We start from the raw sequence: 6,011 nt of genomic DNA on the forward strand, positions 1-6,011 counted from the left end.
TATCTTTGACAAGTAATCATAAGTATAATTAATGCTACCAACAGGGAAATTCAGGATACAGTAGGAACTGCGAGTGACAGATTTATATAGTGCAGGACATCAGGGAAGACACCCTGAGTGACGAGGGCGGGGCATTTAGGTAGAGATCAAGACAAATAAGATTTAGGAAAACAAAGATGGGGAGACAGAGAAGGGGCAGGAAAAGCTACAGTGGTGGCCACAAGCCTCCAGGCTCAGAAGCAAGAGAGAGTTTAGGTGTATTTGACAATGGATAACATGGTTTCACTGAATTATGTTTCACATACATATGTATACATATATATACATATGTGTATATAATGATATAGTATATGTTACATATTATACCATTTATTTTATACATTTATGTATGTTTATATATTTATATGTATGTATGCGCGCGCGCACACACACACACACACACACACACACGTCTGCATTTTATTAACAAACTATGTTGGTGTTGGTGGTGGCCAGGTCCAAAAAGGCTGTGTCAAATCCACAGTGCTATGAGAAAAGTTGGTCAAAAGCAAATGCCCACAGCCCAATTTTAGTTTCAAAACCTCTAACAATATTGAAATCTACAGATAAATATGCAAGTGAATGCACTGCCAAGAGATCCTTCACAGTCTTCGCTTCTGGTCACGTGCTCCATCTCTTCTGTCTTGATTTATCGTTAAAGTATGATGAGAACTTCTTCCTGACACTTTGCCAACACTATTTTCATGACAGCCCCCAGTTTACATTTTCCACTTCCCTGCATGTGCATGAAGAGTATATTTAAGAGTTTCATCTTGAATGAAAGTGTATCCCGGACACGCCCTTGTGGGGAACGCAGATATGATTTCCTGTTTCTTTCTTTATGAAAATCTAATGGCCACTGCAGCACTGAACACAGTACTTCTCTCCAGGTACGAGGACTTGCTCAAGCCTACAGAACAGCTCTTAGGAGCTGCTTTCATTTTATGTATTTGCTAATAATTTTCAGATAATAAATGCCTACATGCATGACATAAGACTTTCTTGTTCTGTAATCTGATAGTGATGTTGTGTGTGTGCGGAGGGGTGTATCTAAGCCTCCCACAAAATTTCTAGTAGCTACCATTTACCAGAAGTAGTCTAAGTGGTGTGCATAAACAAATTAAGGTCAGTTGAGGACAGTTTGTATGCAATCTGTAATTATAATGGTCTATATATTAAATAGCATATGGCATTTCCATTTGGGGAAACTAGTTGAGACAAAGGAATGTACCTCTCAGAACTAAGCATTGTAAAATATTATTAAGCATTTTTCACTTTGGAGAAGTGAATGATAACAACTACTAACTTCTAATTTCTCATTTACAGCTTCACAAAGCCCTTTCACACATTCTTCCATTGCAATAAGGATGTGGCATTTACATAATCTCTGGCATTTAGCTAAAAAGATGCAGTAATTTGCAGCTAACCCTACACTTCTCCTTGACTCTTACTCCTTCCTATCCACTCCCCCACATCTGTTTAGGAATGAGGGTTTGATGTGAGATGCCTCACACTTGGCAAAGGGCCCTATTGACATTGTGCTGCTTTGAGTTAAAAAAAAAATCCAGGGACAAGTCAGGAAATCTATCATCCCCTTGCTCACTGATGAAGGGAACCGATACCTGCTCTAAGGTTAAATCAAGGGCAGCCAATGTCTATTTGTTTTTAAGAAGTTCAGGCATTGAGGAGGTTGCTAACATCCTATTCTATTTGAATCAAACACCTGCATTTACTTTCTTTGAATAATGAGGAAAAATGGGGTCTCTTAAATATAGCCCTTTGCTATAAATAGACAATCCATCTTAAATTTAATTATTGTCATTGTCAAAGCGTAGACTCAGAAAGGCAGAGTGGCGTTGCAGAATGTTCCTTTACTGAAGGTAGGCACCTGGTTCCAATCGCAGCTCTGCTACTCATTAAGTGTGGCCCAGGCTGATTAATTTCACATTCTCAGGCCCCTCTGTTTTCTGGAGTATCCATTTTCTCCCCTTAATGGTTTTCAGTGCATCTTGCTTTTCCATTCTTATCGAGGCTGCTTTTACTCTTACTTGGGTTATTTTAAGAAGCTACTATTTGGTTGCTATTTTTCAAGTCTCAGGTCTTTATACACCCCAAGCTCTGCCAAATCGATCTTTTATATTGCTGTCAGTGGCAGCTTATGAAAAAGTAAATCTCATACTATCGCTCTCTCAATTAAAGTCTTTCAAGGGTTTCCTGTAGTGTTCAACATGAAGGCCCAGCTCTAACTTGGCATAGAGGGACCTGCAGGAATGAGAAATTTCTGTTTATTGCCCAAGAATTTCCTGCAGTCTGCTCATTCCAAAACTACTGTGTTTTCCGGAGCATGCCTATTCTATTTAGCTCTGGATTTTATAATTTTGTGTGTTATATCACCCTCTGCCATTCTGCATATTCACTTGGCTCACTCCTTCTTGTAATTCACCAACAGACTCAGATATGGCCTTTTCCTGGAAACCGTCCCCATCTTTCCTGGTCTGGATCTGGGTCTGCCTATTTGCAGATATCACACACTGAGAGACAGACAATCTAGCATAAAGCTTTGCAGTGAACATCAATGGTGACTACTTCTCTTTCTGCCTCCAGACACTCTTAATCAAATGTGAGTTTTTTGAGGGAAAGACCTGTGCTTGCATCTTTATTTCTTTTGCAAGGTATCTGATAAATGGCTTGTGTGTAGTAAATAAAAATAAGATGACTAGAGAAAAATGCTAGATACTAATAGTCCATTTATCCATTTATGATATTCAGTGAATGTGTAATCATTCAAAATCATTTAACATTTTAGAAAGTCACTGATATGTTTTATTTTTCCTTTTGATATAAAAGAAAAAAAAACAGAAGTATTAATTAAGTAGGTCTTTGCTAATCCTAAATCTGCATCTGATACTAAGTAGCGACCAAAACCACAGTCTCCAATACTGCCCCCCACACCACCACTACCACCAATGTCAGTTAGAGTCATATTGCAAAAGATGTAGGTTAGTATATGCCAATCACAATTCATTGAATATAAAAAGTAGTGTGATGAACTTGAGACCAAAGATGAAAATGAGAAATTGATAAATGAAAAGCACTTTGGGTTGACTAGAAATGAGATTCATGAAATACTCATTAAACATTTTTTTTTCTCAAAGCCGATATCAGTAAACATAATTTTTTAAAAAGCATGAAAAGATGGTCCCATTTTTTAATATAATATTTTGGAAACAAGGGATACTGTAATATAATTCATGATGAGAAGTCAGTTACACAGTGGTAAAGAGTAGAGAGGTAGTAATTTGGAAGTTAAGCAATGTGGATTCTGTTCCTAGATCTGTGGTAACTGCTGGTGTCACTCCAGGTTGATTCCTTCATGTCTCTGGGCTTCATTTTTTTCTTGGCTGTGGACTATGGACTACTGATTTATGTAATTCTGATTTCTCAACAATTTATCATTCTATGAACCTGAAAACATCATGCAGCAGTCAACAGTGAATCTAGTGCCTGCACAGAGAATGGCTAGTCCTTTCTTGTGATCAGAGATGGAAGAGCTAGGGGAGAGCCAGTAATCTCAGGGAATGTTTGGGGAAGAAGAATGAGAACAGAAACCATAGTTATTTTGGGATGCAGACAAACTTCTTATGAAGGAGTTTCCAAATGGAAGTGGCTGAGAATAAACAAAGGAAACCAAGACAGGCATTGAACCTCATTCTCTTTCTAGTTCCTCAGAAGTCATGGGTCTTTCTAGGAATCATTAACCTTCCCTCACAACAAATTTTTATGATTTGGAGCTGGTAGAACTTATAGATAATCCAGTGCAATTCCCTCATTTGATTCATCTGAGTCCCAGGAAGGTAAGGGGTGCCATAATATCATGAGTAGGGTGCTCCGTTTTCTAATGGTTCCTTTTCTCCTGTCCTATGCTGGCTCCTGCCACCTCTGTACACCTTACTATATACCTTCCTGTATACCTGTACTTTTCCGATACTCCCTCTGAAAGGGAAAATAAGTTTTCTGGTACCTTAGATGGCAAATTTAAATTTAGTTCCCCCACCTTACCTATCCAAATTCCCTTGCTCATGTCTCTCTCCCCAAAGAATAATAGCCAAATTATACAGAATAGACTGTTTTTAGCATCAACAAGAAGTGAATATTTTGTGGAATTAAAGTTCTCAGCCATGATTTTAATAGCCATGATTTTTTACTTTATGGAAACCAAGCTTCTAAGAAAGCAGTGAATGATTTGATTTGAACATGCCAAAAGATAGATCTTTTTTATCCCCATGATTTTAGATAAACATTAATTATCATGTTAAGATACAAATGTAACCATAGAAACTGTACTCATAGACAGCATATCATCGTTTGAAACTTTGCTAATTTACCCCATTTCATGCTACATCATTTCTTAATATTTCCTAGCACTGGTGGTCTGTGGTGTGTACTTCCCTTAAGTAAATTGTTCTCTCTCTGGATCCCTGCTTTTGAGTATGACAATTCTGATATCCCACTAGTTTGTCTTTATATGATAAACAGCTATGAGTGAGATGCATAAGCTTTTGTGTGATGTTCCTTTCACTACTGAAAGACGGTTTTTATTTTATTTATTTATTTATTCATTTATTTTTAGGTGAGGCAACCCTTGGTTGACCTCATAGATTGCAAGGACCTTGTCAGCTTACAATCCCTTATTTTTTATTTTAGATACCTACAGCACCTGGTCTTCCTAAGTGGTCTCCCATCCAAGTACTAACCAGGCCTGACCCTGCTTAGCTTCCAAGATCAGACAGGATCAAGCTTGTTCAGGGTGGTATGGCCATAGACCATGCTTTTTTTTTTTTTTCTCTTGATCCCCACTTTTTAATAATGATTTTAATAAAAATAAATAAATAATACTAACCACTGAGGATCATATCGTTATCATGTTTTAAGCACCTACTTGAAAAACACAGTTGTTGATATGGTCTGTATTTGTCTTAGAATAATAAGTACATTGAAAATAATAACCCAAACTGAAGTCTAAGATGAAACAAACAAAAAAAGGGTAAAGGAAATAATAAATAAGAAGTGTGTAAAAATTAACATAGATGTGAGTGAAAAACAATTTGACCTTACTGAACTATATTTACTTCTTGAATTAGTCTCAGTTGGTATGTTACTCCCCTTGCCTGCAACATGCATAGGCCAGCAATTTTTTATTCTATTTTTCACATGTACAAGGAAAATATAGTTGTCTTATTTCTCTGTTTCCTTAGTTAATTTGAGCCCATCTGTTTGTAGGTCTGTAGCACTCTAGCTTAATACTTATGCCACCCGTAAAGCTAGAAGAAATGAGCTATAATTAAAGACTTAAATATTTTAACAGGCTACTCCCAATGCTTCTTAACAAGTGTTATTGTAGTGGGGTAGTCGTGTGGCAAGTTTTTTCCTTTTTCATTTGTTAAATAAATTAGTATATATTACTTTAAGTTATATTGTTAAAGAAGGTAGTATAACTATTGAAATTAGATGCTGCAATCTCGAGATGATTTTAAGTGTTATTTTAAAGTTAAGTTTATTGAATATTTTTACTAGGACTTTGTATTCACTCTTAGCTGATTATGAATTATTTTAATAAGAAAAATCCTATTTAATTGCAAAACACAAGTTATTTTAAACTTTCCTCTGGAGAAATCTTAGCTGCTAAGTAAGCACTGCTATTACAGAGAATTTGCCGAGAAAAACAATAATTTTGAGGTTTTCATATGGTTTGTGATCATCAAGTAACTTCGTTCTCTGGACATCACTACTAAAAACCATCTAACAGTCTAGATTGGGCCCATGGGAAAATCAGATTTTCATTCTATTGGGGTTGCTAAATGAATTAACAACATGAGGCATAGTAATATTGCTAGGGAGACATGAGAGTTAGGTTGAGGAGTATCATAAATATATAATGAGATGCTGCAAATCCTGGTTATTGGCTCCCTTAT

The 6,011-nt window shown here is 36.5% G+C and overlaps 1 pseudogene; it reads right to left on the reverse strand.

Annotated features, from left to right (window-relative positions):
* Positions 1-4,744: 4,744 nt before the first annotated feature.
* LOC118601227 lies at positions 4,745-4,863 on the reverse strand (annotated as a pseudogene).
* Positions 4,864-6,011: the final 1,148 nt, after the last annotated feature.

This window comes from Rousettus aegyptiacus, unplaced genomic scaffold (assembly GCF_014176215.1).
Source record: "Rousettus aegyptiacus isolate mRouAeg1 unplaced genomic scaffold, mRouAeg1.p scaffold_m13_p_3, whole genome shotgun sequence".
NCBI classification, from domain to species: domain Eukaryota; kingdom Metazoa; phylum Chordata; class Mammalia; order Chiroptera; family Pteropodidae; genus Rousettus; species Rousettus aegyptiacus.